This window comes from Coregonus clupeaformis, unplaced genomic scaffold (assembly GCF_020615455.1).
Source record: "Coregonus clupeaformis isolate EN_2021a unplaced genomic scaffold, ASM2061545v1 scaf0533, whole genome shotgun sequence".
Classification (NCBI taxonomy): domain Eukaryota; kingdom Metazoa; phylum Chordata; class Actinopteri; order Salmoniformes; family Salmonidae; genus Coregonus; species Coregonus clupeaformis.
In genome coordinates, this window is record NW_025533988.1 from 86,503 (window position 1) to 103,120 (window position 16,618).

The window sequence follows — 16,618 nt, forward strand, 5'->3', positions numbered from 1 at the left end:
AATGAAGAATGCAATTTGCTTGATCTCCTAGCGTATTGCACAATTTAACTGCAGGTATTAACTTAAAAAGTAGTTCTATATCGTGGAGCTCCGCCCCATAGGGGAGCTCTGCTCCTATTGGTTTACCCTCTGCCCTAAGGCAGCATCAGCCTGAGACAAAATTATGCACACACCTGCAGCCAATAGGAGTACAGGTGTCCCTATAAGAGGGGATGCCTCCCCTCAATCAGCCTCCCTTTATCTTCAGCGACTGGACTAGACTGGAGAAGCCAAGAAGAAAAGACTCAGGACGAGATACGCCGTCAAATTTCCAGATCTTTGATGTCGTCCTAAAATGAGCGCACCAGGGGCCTCATGTACAAAGACTTGCGTTGAATTCATACTAAAACATTGCGTACGGACAAAGCCATAAATGTGCGTACGCACCAAAAAAATCTGATGTATGAATCTCTGCGTACGCAGCATTCCACATACATTCTCTTTGTACATCCCAATCAACGCGAAATTGAGCGCACATGCACGAGCACCACACCACACCCTGTCTCCTCCCTCAATTAAATCAATTTAAATATGGTAATTAGTCCAATTTGGCAAAAGAAACCTGCAAGAACATGGCTAAAGCAAGCAAGAAACGAAATTTCACTGAAAACGAATTAGAGGTGCTACTATCAGAGGTAGAAACAAGAAAAAATATTTTATTTGGAAATCTGTCCTCTGGAATTAATAACAAAAGAAAGAAAAAAGAGTGGGCGAGTTTGTCTGATGCCGTCAACGCGGTGGGATCTGAGAGTCGCACCGTACCTGAACTGAAGAAGAAATGGTCAGACATAAAGGTGGAAGTTAAGCGGAGAACTGCTGCGCACCGACAAAGTGTGGGCAGAACAGGCGGTGGTACAGGGACCGATGAACTTGCACCCTTTGATCAGAGAGTTGCCTCTATTGTAGGAGACACGTTAATCTCTGGAATCGTATCCGCTGATGTAGGAGACTCGGATATACTACAGGACTGCCAGCAAGGTGACTCAGATTTATTTCCTTAACTTTGATATACATAGCCAGCCACCGTTTAATTTTAAAATGCATGCAATATAGCAAAAGGTACACCAGAGATTTCACGTATCCACTGCTTTTATTGCAAATGCGTGTACCCATTAATAAGGAACAGACTCAAATTACTGTTAAGATGTGCCTGTGTTTAATTGGACTTAGGAACCGCAGGAACGTCCACTGGCACGCACTCAGAGTCCGCACCACCTGAGCAGCCAGAGCCCATTCAGTCCAGCGTCTCCCGTGTCTCTAATGTTCCCCCCAGTGCTGAAGCCCGTCCATCTGGCCGTGTCTTGACGCATGCTGTTCTGGAGTCACAACAACAAATTGTTAGGGCCATTGAAGAAATGAACAGTCACCTTAAAAATGTCACTGACGCACTCACAGAAATAAGCCATTCATTAAAAGAATTGGTCAAAAAATGAACTTTGTGTCTGAGTACCATTTATATTGTCGCAATTACACGTTGACGGGCCTGAATGGCTTGTTGATTGTGCTGCACATATACTGGTCCTGGGTCAGGGTCATCTGGCGGTGCCCCCACCTCACCAAGGGGTATGCCATGCCTGTGCGCGACATTGTGCAGCACTCCACAGGCCAGTATGATGCGGCAAACCTTGTCAGGGCGGTATAACAGCATCCCCCGGTCCTGTCAAGGCAGCGCCACCGACATTTCAGCTGCCCAATCGCCCGCTCCACAACTGACCGAGTGCGGGAATGGGCATCATTGTATCTGCGCTCTCGGTCAGTTTGTGGGTTGGTGAGGGGGTTAACAGCCACGTCTTTAGTGGATAACCACTGTCTCCTGATGGGCAGTAATAATAATTACAGACACAAACATTTTACTTTTAGATAGAACCATACATTTAAATGCATAACTTACCAAGTAGCCACCCATCGTGCACCCTGCCAGCTTGGAGTCTCATCCCAACCATGCTGTTTGTAAGGATATATGAATCATGGGTTGACCCAGGCCACCTTGCCACAATATTTGTTAGGCGCATTTGTGCATCACATATAATCTGCACATTTATTGAATGGAAATGTTTCCGATTCACATATGCAAATTCGTCTTCAGATGGCGCCTTTATAGCAATATGTGTGCAGTCGATCGCTCCGATTACATTAGGAAAACCGGCTATCGCTGCAAATTGCGCTTTGATGTTTGGCTGGTCACCTGCATCGTATGGGAACGTTATATACCTGGTAGACAGGTGGCATTGCACGGCTCAAACACGACTGGCTTATTCCTGAGCGGTCTGCCAGTTCTCTTTGGAAAGAACCGGTTGCTAGGAAACCAAGTGTAGTAAGCACCTGTAAAGGAACGGGTAATGCGTGGCTCCTCACTGTCTCTCTTTCCAAATTCGGACCCAACTCAGCGCAGAGCTCCAAGAGTATAGCCCTTGGAAATCTGAAACGGCTGATGAGCCAGTCATCGTCGTGGGCCAGAAAATCACTGTGGTCCCTAAAAACTCGTTCTCTCCGGATTTGTCCATTGAAAATGTCTTCTAATAAAGCCAAAGCTGCCATTGCTAGACGGGTTGTATCAATTTTCACATCCTTTATATATGTTATTGCATAATTAATAGAATATTCTAATAAGACTCGTGTGACAATAATATGGCAAATCATTTATCAATTACAAATTATAAGCAATATCTGGCAGGTGCGATAGAACAGTTCGTAGTGTAATGTTTGCCACTTCACTTTATTGCCTCTGAGTCGCCAACGGACAAACATCACAAAAATGTACGTACGCCAGGCCTGAAGTTTACGTGGAAGAACGCACATTCTTACGTTAATTTCACTGTTAGTACATCTGACCGTGAACGTGAAAGCTGGCGTACGCCGTGTTTTCGTGCGTACGCAAGATTGATACATGAGGCCCCAGGAGATTTTCCACCCCCAAAAGCTCTTTTCAGAGCTCAATGCCGCTGTTCTTCTATGGCAACTACGGACCCCCACGACTTATGTTTTGTGTGTTTGGGTGCGCAGCATGCCAAGGATGGAACCGGCGTTCCCCCTAATTGCGCCTCCTGCGCCCTCCTTCCTTTGAAGGAGAGGAAGCAGCGCTGGGCGTTTTTTAGGGAGGATATTCCCTTAGAGGATGTGCTATCGATACTAGCCTCTGCTTCTGAGGCGTCATCTGAGGGCGCTGAATCTGAGGATGACAAGGAGAGAGGAGAGGAGATGGATATTCCAATGGAACAATCCGACCCTCAGACTCAAACCTTTAAGACCCCCTTTCCATTGGGAAGTGAGAGGTCTTACGGCTCCTCGGGCGACGACGACACGGGCTCTGATACGTCAGTAGCCCTGTCCTTCGCAGCAGCCTCTCTACGCTCTGATTTTCCTGGGCTCATTGAGCGGGCTGCTAACCGACTGGAGATAGCGCTGCCCCCCATTCCCCCCGCTGCGGAGGTGGATATGATGGAGGGCGGACCCTATTCTCGGCCGAGGAAGGCAGCTGAGCCATTGGCTCCAGCCATTCCTTCACTCAGCAAATATGTCGAGGGCTCATGGGAGGCACCTCTAGTGGCGCGTTCGCCAGCTAAGATGTACTGCCCATTTACTAGAGTGGAAGGAAGGGAGAGGGCTGCCAAGGGAATCCATAGGCTCGAGAGCGCCATGGCAGCGTATCTAGTGCCAGGTTCGAGTCCCTGTGCGTCCTCCAAAAAAGCCACTTTACCAACCCAGAAGGACAGGCTCACAGCACAGCTGGCAGAGAAGTCCTTCACGTTGGGAGCCCAAGCTGTGTCAGCAGCAAATAACATTGCCCTCCTCGCGGCCTCTCTATCTCATTTAACAACGGGAAGATCTGAGCTCACAAGTGAGGAGGTGGAAGAGGCGTCCAGGATTTCTGGCGCTATTCTTCACCTGACGCAGGCGTCTGCTATTTGTGCAGGAAGGTCCATGGCCACTTCGGTGGTCATTGAACATCACCTCTGGCTGTCCTTGACCGCCATGAAGGAGACTGACTGGGAGGGGTACGGTCCGGAGGAACGGTGCTCCCTGTTGAGGGATTTCCACCGGAGTCATCCGACTCGCCCTGCTCCGCGTCCTTCTGGCCGTCCCCGAGGCCGGCGGGTGGGGGGTACTGTCACGGATTCTGCCGAGGCTGCTCCTCCTCCTTGCTCGGGCAGGCTTCGGCGTTCGTCGTCCCCGGAGTACTAGCTGCTGCCGATCGATGTTTCGGTGTTTGTCTTGTTTAGTCTTGAGTGTTTACACCTGTTCGCATCTATGTTTGATTGTAGTCCCTATATTTACCCCTGTCTCTTGTTTGGTAATTGTGTGTTATTGTTTGGTTTCCCGTAAGGTCGGCATTGCTGTGTCGTATGCGTGTATTTGTTTCCTCCCTGTTAGGTTTTGTTTTGTATGTTCTTTTACTGGTTAGTAAAGTACGTCTGCCAGTAGCTCTGTGTCCTGCGCTTGACTTCGCTCACCGCATACACGTCGCCTTTGACAAAATGTCACACCTTTGTCAATAACAGCAAAAGGAAGCAAGTACAACAAGAAGCAATTTTGTCTTTATTGTAAAAAGGCCATTTATAAATTGGCAAGACACCTCGAATCCATCCACAGTGAAAAGCCTGATGTTGCAATGGCTTTCAGTTTTAATAAAGGATCCCGCAAAAGAAGAGTTGTTACGCTCTCTTAAGAAGAGATGAAACTTTGACCATAATACTGAAGTGGCAAGCTGTGGCACTGGAGAGATGGTTGCCTGCAAGAAATTCCCTATGGAGACATGTGAGAAACTGCCCGAAGAAGTCTGTTGAGGGAGAGCCTCAAGTTGGGCGAAAACGGATTCAACTGCACTTACCAAGACCTTAAAAATGGAATGGCTATTCTAGTTCTTCAAAGTTTTTTGAGTTATATGAAGTTGAAATAGTATATCCAACTATCATTCCATGGTTTACGGCCATACAAGCCTTAATACGCCCGATCTCATCAAATCTCAGCAGGGTCAGCACTGGTTAGTACACTGCTCAAAAAAATTAAGGGGACACTAAAATAACACATCCTAGATCTGAATGAATGAAATAATCTTATTAAATACTTTTTTCTTTACATAGTTGAATGTGCTGACAACAAAATCACACAAACATTGTCAATGGAAATCAAATGTATCAACCCATGGAGGTCTGGATTTGGAGTCACCCTCAAAATTAAAGTGGAAAACCACACTACAGGCTGATCCAACGTTGATGTAATGTCCTTAAAACAAGTCAAAATGAGGCTCAGTAGTGTGTGTGGCCTCCACGTGCCTGTATGACCTCCCTACAACGCCTGGGCATGCTCCTGATGAGGTGGCGGATGGTCTCCTGAGGGATCTCCTCCCAGACCTGGACTAAAGCATCCGCCAACTCCTGGACAGTCTGTGGTGCAACATGGCGTTGGTGGATGGAGCAAGACATGATGTCCCAAATGTGCTCAATTGGATTCAGGTCTGGGGAATGGGCGGGCCAGTCCATAGCATCAATGCCTTCCTCTTGCAGGAACTGCTGACACACTCCAGCCACATGAGGTCTAGCATTGTCTTGCATTAGGAGGAACCCAGGGCATACCGCACTAGCATATGGTCTCAGAAGGGGTCTGAGGATCTCATCTCGGTACCTAATGGCAGTCAGGCTACCTCTGGCGAGCACATGGAGGGCTGTGCGGCCCCCCAAAGAAATGCCACCCCACACCATGACTGACCCACCGCCAAACCGGTCATGCTGGAGGATGTTGCAGGCAGCAGAATGTTAGAAATTGCGTAATTCAAATCTGGTACTGGAATAAGAATCAAGAGATCTTCAATCCAAGCTAAATGTATTATATGCAAAATGTATGTATGATAAGTATGTTGGTTCGTATACGGGCTCACTGAAATACCACGCAGGGCAGACAGAGAACTAATCCATTGTTATGAGTTCTCCTTAAAATACTCAGACAGTTTTTAGTTCCCGCTCTCTGCTGGGCCTATCAGGGTAGAGACTGAGCGTGGTTTAGACTTACTCAGCCAATCCGTTGGCGCACCGGCTGGTCCCAGACTCTTGGCGCTCCACCGTTGCACACTGTTGCCAGGCATAAGTTCTTATCATAACAACCTGTCATGGTGAGAAGAGCCAGCTCCCCTAGACACCATTCCTAAGTCCAAGGACGGTTCACAGATCACAAAGAAGCAGTGTAGTCTAGTATTTGGAGACACACATTCTTATCTTCCTACCCCCTAAAACAGCTCCTCACATTAATCACAGCTTGCCAGGTGAAACAACCCACATCAGCACAGTCCAGACCTTTTATGCTTTAATCATTAATGCATTCTTTCTAAGTTAGTCATCCCATCAATTATTAGAATAATAAATCCCCACAATCCCCCTTTTCACACCCACTGGGTGTGAACCCAAAATAAGAAAACACAGGGTGTCATTCATTAAAATACAATACAAACAAAATGGTTAACTTGAATAATAAGTCATAAAACACAGGATTAATAGAACACAAAACATAAGATTATTAAAACATAAAACACAAACAGGGAAGTACATTTTGGCCCCCTTTAGACACCCTCTAGAGCAGGGGTGTCAAACGTACGGCCCGCGGGCCGGATCAGGCCCGCAAACGGGTTTAATCTGGCCCGCGAGATGATAAAAAAAATTATATATATATATATATATATATATATATATATATATATTGTGATGTCACGAGAGGCTGTGTCCTGGAGGGACGTTACATCCCCCTGAGGTGGCTGCAAACCCAGACAGCTATGGCTCCATCTGCTGGTATGGTCGGGAACTCCAACCCTCTATGGCCAATCTTCCCACGCAGCTGAAACCAATCAGGAGCTGATGAGCTGAAGGTTTGTTGAAGGGAAGAGACACGGTCTCCAAGCTGGGCTCTCTGGAGGACAAGAGTGCTGCACGTCCACTTCCATGAGGAATATAAGGATTTGGAGATACTTACCTTTGGGAAATACTCACCTTTGGATATATGCACCTGTGGAAATACGTGTGGGACATTTGGAAGGACGTTTTGCTGGGTTGGCCACTAGCTGCAACGTGGAAGACAGTAAGACTGGGGAAAAGTTATTTGAGCGAGGGAGAGTTATGATTGTGGATGTGGAAGAGACATCCCTGAACTGTTAACCCTTAAAGAGCCACCAGAGAACAGTATTGTGTTATACTTTCGTTAGTTTCCCAAGACCTTTAATAAAATCCTTGTTTTGGTTGAACCTGGTCTCCTTGCACTACTTGAGCAATCCCGCTGAAAGCTGTGTAGCCTCTCGTGACATCACAATATATATACACAGTGAAGGAAAAAAGTATTTGATCCCCTGCTGATTTTGTACGTTTGCCCACTGACAAAGAAATTATCAGTCTATAATTTTAATGGTAGGTTTATTTGAACAGTGAGAGACAGAATAACAACAAACAAATCCAGAAAAACGCATGTAAAAAATGTTATAAATTGATTTGCATTTTAATGAGGGAAATAAGTATTTGACCCTCTCTCAATCAGAAAGATTTCTGGCTCCCAGGTGTCTTTTATACAGGTAACGAGCTGAGATTAGGAGCACACTCTTAAAGGGAGTGCTCCTAATCTCAGTTTGTTACCTGTATAAAAGACACCTGTCCACAGAAGCAATCAATCAATCAGATTCCAAACTCTCCACCATGGCCAAGACCAAAGAGCTCTCCAAGGATGTCAGGGACAAGATTGTAGACCTACACAAGGCTGGAATGGGCTACAAGACCATCGCCAAGCAGATTGGTGAGAAGGTGACAACAGTTGGTGCGATTATTCGCAAATGGAAGAAACACAAAAGACCTGTCAATCTCCCTCGGCCTGGGGCTCCATGCAAGATCTCACCTCGTGGAGTTGCAATGATCATGAGAATGGTGAGGAATCAGCCTAGAACTACACGGGAGGATCTTGTCAATGATCTCAAGGCAGCTGGGACCATAGTCACCAAGAAAACAATTGGTAACACACTACGCCGTGAAGGACTGAAATCCTGCAGCGCCTGCAAGGTCCCCCTGCTCAAGAAAGCACATATACAGGGCCGTCTGAAGTTTGCCAATGAACATCTGAATGATTCAGAGGAGAACTGGGTGAAAGTGTTGTGGTCAGATGAGACCAGAATCGAGCTCTTTGGTATCAACTCAATTCGCCGTGTTTGGAGGAGGATGAATGCTGCCTATGACCCCAAGAACACCATCCCCACCGTCAAACATGGAGGTGGAAACATTCTGCTTTGGGTGTGTTTTTCTGCTAAGGGGACAGGACAACTTCACCGCATCAAAGGGACGATGGATGGGGCCATGTACCGTCAAATCTTGGGTGAGAACCTCCTTCCCTCAGCCAGGGCATTCAAAATGGGTCGTGGATGGGTATTCCAGCATGACAATGACGCAAAACACACGGCCAAGGCAACAAAGGAGTGGCTCAAGAAGAGGCACATTAAGGTCCTGGAGTGGCCTAGCCAGTCTCCAGACCTTAATCCCATAGAAAATCTGTGGAGGGAGCTGAAGGTTCGAGTTGCCAAACGTCAGCCTCGAAACCTTAATGACTTGGAGATGATCTGCAAAGAGGAGTGGAACAAAATCCCTCCTGAGATGTGTGCAAACCTGGTGGCCAACTACAAGAAACGTCTGACCTCTGTGATTGCCAACAAGGGTTTTGCCACCAAGTATTAAATCACTTTTTGCAGAGGGGTCAAATACTTATTTCCCTCATTAAAATGCAAATCAATTTATAACATTTTTGACATGTGTTCTTCTGGATATTTTTTTTGTTATTCTGTCTCTCACTCTTCAGATAAACCTACCATTAAAATTATAGACTGATCATGTCTTTGTCAGTGGGAAAATGTACAAAATCAGCAGGGGATCAAATACTGTTTTCCCTCACTGTATATATTTTGTAAAGTATAAAAATGCGCTGCAATTTTTCAATAAAAGAAACTGCTGTTCCAATTGCGTCCACTGGATGGCGCAATAGCAATTGTGTTAAGCAAGCAAACTGTTTATACCGGGGCAAAGCAAGTAGGTCAAGCACGTGCAGCCAATGAGCTACTTTGTTTTGCCTGCGATATTTATTACGGCTTCTACTTTTAACATTATGTGCTTTGGCACCCTCATTGCCCCAATATGTCTGTCAAAAAATAGAAAAGTGGACGCAGAGTGTTCCAAGAAATATGGTCATCCTATTTAATCACGGAATTGAATGGGAAAGCTGTATGTTTGGTGTGTTCAGAGCATGTTGCAGTGCTGAAAGAATATAACCTTCGTCGCCACTATGTGAGTCTTCATGCCGACAAATATGACAACTTTCAAGGACAGCGGAGATGAGAGAAGGTGAATGAACTGTTGGCGGGTCTGAAGAAACAGCAGTCTGTGTTTACTCACAGCCGAGACATCAGTGACGCTGCAGTGAAAGCTAGCTACCTCATTGCTAATGAAATCGCAGTGGCTTCAAAACCATTTAGTGAGGGTGAATTTGTAAAAACATGCATGATGAAGGCAGCGGAGATTGTGTGCCATGAAAAGCGGCAGGCTTTTGCAAATATCAGCCTGACAAGAAACACAGTTGCAGACAGGATTTCCGATCTTTCGGTGGATTTGGACAGCCAGTTGAAGCAAAAAGTAAAGTCATGTATTGCGTTTTCGGTTGCAATTGATGAAAGCACGGACATTACAGATGTTGCACAACTGGCCATTTTTTCATCCGCGGAGTTGATGACACATTGACCGTCACCGAGGAGTTCGTAGAGTTGGTGCCGATGACAGATACAACGACAGCAGCTGATATTTTTACCGCACTCGTCGGCGCGCGGGACAGGGTCGGAGTGGACTGGTCCCGCGCTGTCAGCCTGGCTACAGATGGTGCGCCCTCAATGATCGGGAAAAAAGCAGGCGTTGTGACAAAGTTCAGAGAGAAAGTGCAATCTGCAAATGGAGGACGTGATTTTTGACTTTTCACTGTATTTTGCACCAGGAGGCTTTGTGTTGCAAGTCATTAAAGATGGATAACGTCATGAAGGTGGTCATCCAAACTGTTAATTTCATCCGATCCAGAAGCCTGAATCACCGTCAGTTTGACAGCCTTCTCAGAGAGAAAGACCACATCTATGGCCTGCCATACCACACTGAGGTAAGATGGTTATGCCGAGGTGCTGTGCTGAGGCGTTTCTTTGATTTACGAGAAGAAATTGAACAGTTCATGGAAGAAAAGGGCAAACCAGTGTTAGAATTTCATTCCGCAGAATGGATGCCGGACCTTGCATTTATGGTGGATGTTACAGAGCACCTGAATAACTTGAACAAACAGCTGCAAGGGCGCAACAAAGTTGTCACGCAGTATTATGACAGCATACGTTCTTTCAAGTTGAAGCTGTCATTGTGGGAGACGCAACTTGCCGGTGGTGATGCAGCTCACTTCCCCTGTCTGAAAAATGTGTGCGCGACCCAACATGTGGCAGACATGAAGCGGTTCAAAGATAAAATAACGGGACTGTTACGGGAGTTTGAGCAACGCTTTCAGATTTATGTTTATATGTTTTTATGTTGATGTGCTATTGTTTTTAATTGATTTTATTTTATTTGTATATTTAACCTATTCTTGACTCTGTGGTTCTTGCACTTGTTTGGGGAACAGGATTTCATTATTTTTATCTACATTTCTGCCTGAGAAATGACACCCTGATATAGTTCTGTGATCTGTGAAACAGTTATGTTAATCACTGAGGCATTGTGTGTTTGTGTGTTCTTTTTCGTTAGAATTTTCAAATAAACTTGACGTGTTTTATGATTAATAGTGATGTTGTGCTTGTACTATTTTGGACACTGTCCTCAGGCTCCAGCTTTGTTGATCGTATTAAAACAAAGAAAACAATCTGAAGTTGTTGTTTTTAAGTTATATATACCATGATTTTTCCGGTCCGGCCCACTTGGGAATAGATTTTCCTCCATGTGGCCCCTGAGCTAAAATGAGTTTGACACCCCTGCTCTAGAGTGTCACTCCACCAAGCCTGGTAGGTCATATCCTTCATTCCTTAGGTCGGAGTCCGGGATTGGGCCGTATCTCACCATCTGTTGGGAAACCACCTTCTCCATCTCCTTTCTCACCAAACCACAGACACAGGAAATAAGACAACATCCACAAAGAACAAGTATACCCATAGAAGCTATAACTTCACCCAGAATAGTTACAACAATAGTTATCAAACCAACCGTTTATGGAGCTATCAATACCAGAGTTCTCAGCCAGTTCGTTCGTCAGCGTGGTGACTCCCTGAAGCGCTTTGGTCACGGACCTGTCCGGTGCTATGTTGTTGGAGATGAAAGTACAGCACATATATCCAAACAGAACACAAACCCCGCCCCGCTCAGCCAAAAGCATATCTAAAGCTATTCTATTCTGCCATGTCATTAAGCTAGTTGCCGCTGTCTGCTCAGCTAATCCCTTTATTGCATCACGAGTGTGGTTTATAAATCTTTGCTGGTTATAGTAAATATAATTTATCCAATCTACGTTTTTATTAATTGTTGACCACCAAAAAAGACTTGATTCAAACTCAGCTGCGATCTGATTCCTAGCTTTGAATTGTTCTGGAACCCCTCGAGGTACTCCTATCCCATCAATATATATCCTTTCATCAAAGGATCCCTTTCTACGTGACAACTCACCAGTCTCTAACACGTTTGATTGTTTGCGTATGTAGGTGAGTTCACAATCAGTTATCACCACACAACCATCAGATGTCAGCACGGGCCTGGTTTTGGTTCCTAAAATCCTCTGGCTGCAACAAAAAGGAGAGATTAGTCATGGTCTCTTTAGTTGTGATATTCTCTGTGTGGGAGCAGGAGCTAAGATGCCCTACCCTGTATCCTATCTTACTAGTCCTAGAAAAACAATTAGAATCCCCTGACTTTAAACGGAGGCAACCTAGGTCGGGGTGACTTTGTTATCGGGGGATACAGATAGTGCAAGTTACTACAAGACTCTTTCACCACATTCCCAGGTGGCTTGCATGGAGGATAAACCTGACAGAGAGTTAAAGCCTGTCAAGGGGAACGGAGTAGTTGTTAACCTTGGTTTGGCTGTCCCACAGGCATAACAGTCCTCTTTAGACATAGTTCTTGCCGTATACTGAATCCATTCCAACCACAGGCTAAGATTTCTACACCCCGTCTCCACCTGTCCTACTTCCTTCAGGTCTATAGTTTGCACTATCTTCACCACAGCCCCGGTCTCATTACCTCCCTCAGAGAGGTTTACTCTATAGGGTGCCCCAGTTGAAGAGGATATCTCACTTGTTCAGGTCTGTAACCTGTTTTAGCGTATTTCAGACTTTCAGACAGCACCTACCCTTATATGGGTCGCACTGCCATTTCTGGTAATTCCCTACTTTCACAATACTACACCTGTCCTTAAACTGTGTATGGAGATTGACATATCCCCCCCGCTCGGTATGAGCAACTACATAGTCCCAGGATGTACATGGTGACATACATATGGTGATGTCCTTCCCTAAAGTCCCTATTACTTCCCCTTTCCCTACGTCTAGCTGTCTCCTATGCCTTCGTAGACTGTGCTCAGGTATTATTTTATCAACTTGTGTTAGGTTAACTACTACTTCTGGCTGATCAGGAGGGTTTGAGTGTGTTAGGAATATGGCCCCCACAATCAGACAGCTACCTACCGTCAGGGAGACCTGTGAATCCCCACCCTCGCCCTGAGAACATGTCAGAGGCCAACCCATTGCTTTACCTTCTATCGAACTCACACAGGGATGATCAGACAGGGTAAGGGAATCTTCGTTAAGGAGCCAACCCCCGAGCCCTAGTGGTGATCGGTTCTTTCTCCTAACTCTGTGTTTGTTCATCAGGTGTAACTGGGTTTACCTTTTTGCAGTGTGTGACATGCACCCAGATGGATCTAATAGGACTTGATAGGGCCCTTCCCAACAGGCCTGCTTCCAGTTTTTCTTCTTTTAGGGACTGGATGCTCACCTTCTCTTTTAGTTCACCTGTGGGGCACAAAACCTCTGACATACGGGTGTGGTTAATAAACTATCTTCACACATACATGTTCAGCTCTCAATTTCTATTGTTTTTTTATTTTGTCCTCTCCTTCGTATATATTTATTATTTAATCCTATCACTCCCCTTTTGACACATGATTTGCCCATGTGTCAATATTACCACCTACCTAAACAATCACTTAGGTAATATTGGTAATTCATTATCCAATTGCCATTCCTCCACTCTCTCTTCTGTTATTTTATGGTTTAAATCATATATATTATTACCAAATTATAATCTTCTTCACACTTTTCACAGTACTATAAATTACCCTCAACTTAGTAAAATAAACTATCTTAAAGTCCTCCTGTCATGCCTTTAGAATTTACTAGTGTGGATGATTAATTAACACCAGAAGGTTCAAACAGAGTTCATAGGCAATTGAAATTATTCAACGAACTGTTCCATCCCATAGTATACCAAACATTACCATTATTCTAAATATTAATTCTGTTAGAAATTGCATAATTCAAATCTGGTATTGGAATAAGAATCAAGAGATCTTCAATCCAAGCTAAATTTATTATATGCAAAATGTATGTATGATAAGTATGTTGGTTCGTATACGGGCTCCCTGAAATACCTCGCAGGGCAGACAGAGAACTAATCCATTGTTTCAGATTGTTCTTCAAATACTCTTGACAGTTCTCAGTTCCCGCTCTCTGCTGGCCAATCAGAGTAGACGCTGATCGTGGTTTAGACTTACTCAGCCAATCCGTTGGCGCACCGGCTAGTCCCAGGCCCTTGGCGCATCCCTGTTACCAGGCATACGTTTATCATAACAACCTGTCATGGTGAGAAGAGCCAGCTCCCCTAGACACCATTCCTACGTCCAAGGAAGGTTCACAGATCACAAAGAAGCAGTGTAGTCTAGTATTTGGAGACACAAATTCTTATCTTCCTACCCCCTAAAACAGCTCCTCACATTAATCACAGTTTGCCAGGTGAATCAACCCACATCAGCCCAGTCCAGACCTTTTATGCTTTAATCATTAATGCATTCTTTCGAAGTTAGTCATCCCATCAATTATGAGAATAATAAATCCCCACAAGAACGTTCTCCACGGCGTCTCCAGACTCTGTCACGTCTGTCACGTGCTCAGTGTGAACCTGCTTTCATCTGTGAAAAGCACAGGGCGCCAGTGGCGAATTTGCCAATCTTGGTGTTCTCTGGCAAATGTTCCTTCACTGTCTGTCCATGTGTCACTGTCTGTCACCTCAAACTTGTCTCTCGACCTCTGTGCACCTACGTTGTAAACATTCATTCATAGGTTAGGAAGTAGCAAACTCATGATGGGTATAGGGAAGTCCACTCTCCCCCCTCCTGTTTGCACTGGCAATTGAACTGCTTGCAGAAAAAATTAGACAGGACCCAAACGTAACAGGTATCAGTATTGGTAAACATAAATAGAAACTAAACTTATTTGCAGATGATCTCCTGATATACCTGACCAATATTGAAAACTTAATGCCCCCTTTGCTAAAAATATTTTCAAAATACCCAAATATCTCAGGATATAAAATTAACGTGGAAATAATGGCAATAGGAAAAGCTTCATTGTTTTACATTTACATTCCGCCCTGAATGTAAGCCAGGGCGGGATCAGCCAGCGGGGGCTTCCCCCATGCGCGATTCATTTGCAGTCTGGACGCTTAGGAGTGAACATCTCCTGCTTTGACTGCAGCTGGGAGGGACTGCTGTGCGAGGACTGGGCTGCCTGTGAGTGCTTTGGGACACGGCAGCGCTCGTTGCTCGTTGAGAAGAGTAAGAACGTTACGTGCTTTCACGTCAGAGTCTCCAATAACACCAGAAAAAGTTGCTAGATTTGTCGCTAGTCGCTTTTTTGAAAATGTGTCGCTAGAGGGTTCTGAATACTCGCTAAGTTGGTAACACTGAGTCCAAGTCCAACTGGCCTCTCACTAAAAAACTGGCCTCTCACTAAAACCAATAGGGGAAGAGAGGGGATGGAATAGAAGGAAAAAGGCAAACAGTTAGGATTGGAAGAAAGGAAAGTGATGTTGGAAAGGAAGGTAAGAAAGGATGAAAGGAAAGGGAGTTAGGATAGGACAGGATACAAGGGATCAAGAAGAGTCTGAGGAAATTCTTACTTTAGGCTGATGCAACGCCTAGTGAGGCTGACTTAATGCCTACTGAGAATGACTCAACTCCTTGTGAGAATGACTCAACCAACTCCATATGAGAATGACTATAATCCTTGTGAGAATGACTCAAATCTTACTGAGACTGAAAGCGTTCTGATATGGACACTGTACCTACGAATGTTCTTATGATGAACTTAAGCTGCTTTTGGGAAATCAGGCCCAGCTCAGTCACCTGAGTGCATGATTGCACCAGTTCCTCTGACATAATTATGTTGTTATAATTCAGCTGGAGTATCCTCAGTGTAGGTATGTGGCAATCTGTATTCACAAGAATCTTAAACTTATGTTCACCTGTATAATTCAGTTTCAGGTTTACTAGTGAGGAGTTGAGGCTCTGTAGCACAATACCCATTATTTCTAGAGACATGTGGACCCAACTCAAATAAAGACTGGACACGTTTGTTAGAAAATATCTGTCTGGAAAATCCCATTCCATGCTTCCACAGTGTTACAGGTTTTTCTCAAATCTTCGCTTTTCAATCTTGTGGGGATCTATTTTCTCATAATTGGATCTGTATGTGATGAATAGCTTAGAAGGAATGCATTGGTGATTAAAGCATAAAAGGTTTGTACTGTACTGATATGAATTGTTTCACATAACAAGCTGTGATTCATGTGAGGAACGTTAGGGGGTAGGATGATAAGACTTGTATTTCTCACAGATACGAACACTGCCTCTTTGTTGTCTGTGAACCGTCCTTGAACGTGGGTGCTGAATCCACAGGTTGTTATGATTAAAAACTTATGCCTGGCAACAGTGTGCAACAGTGGAGCGCCAAGGGGCTGGGACCAGCCGGTGCGCCAACGGATTGGCTGAGTAAGTCTAAACCACGCTCAGTCTCTACTCTGATTGGCCAGCAGAGAGTGGGAACTATCTCTGTCAGAGTATTTTAAGAAGAACTCATAACAATGGATTAGTTCTGTCTGCCCTGCGTGGTATTTCAGTGAGCCCGTATACGAACCTTCATACTTATCATACATACATTTTGCATGGATTGAATATCTCTTGATTATGTTTTCTCTTATTCCAATACCAGATTTGAATTACGCAATTTCTAACAAGACCCATGCTACGTTCACGGAGGGCCGGATTACTAAGGTTGAGAATAACCAACGTATCGGCTCCTCGGACAAAACGAGCTAGTACTCACCACACTGAGTGTAAATCAACCCACCAGGGGTGCAGAGTTGAACACACACAGAAGGTGAAGGTTAAGAGGGAATCAAGGCGCCGCCTTGTTTTACCTCATAGAGACCTCATATTACAGACTCCTAGGAGTACTGTAGTGAAGGGCTCTAATAGCGAATTGCAGTCACCTAAGATGACGCGATCGCTT

At 44.9% G+C, this 16,618-nt stretch overlaps 2 long non-coding RNA genes across 2 annotated transcripts; one reads left to right on the forward strand and one right to left on the reverse strand.

Annotated features, from left to right (window-relative positions):
* The first annotated feature begins 811 nt into the window (after positions 1 to 811).
* Positions 812 to 1,473, forward strand: LOC123485023. The gene is made up of 2 exons (XR_006658821.1): positions 812 to 1,017; positions 1,210 to 1,473. It is a non-coding gene; the product is annotated as an uncharacterized LOC123485023 (long non-coding RNA).
* Positions 1,014 to 2,261, reverse strand: LOC123485024. Its single transcript, XR_006658822.1, has 2 exons — positions 1,490 to 2,261; positions 1,014 to 1,355 (listed from the first exon to the last, which is right to left on the reverse strand). It is a non-coding gene; the product is annotated as an uncharacterized LOC123485024 (long non-coding RNA).
* Between the last annotated feature and the right edge of the window lie 14,357 nt (positions 2,262 to 16,618).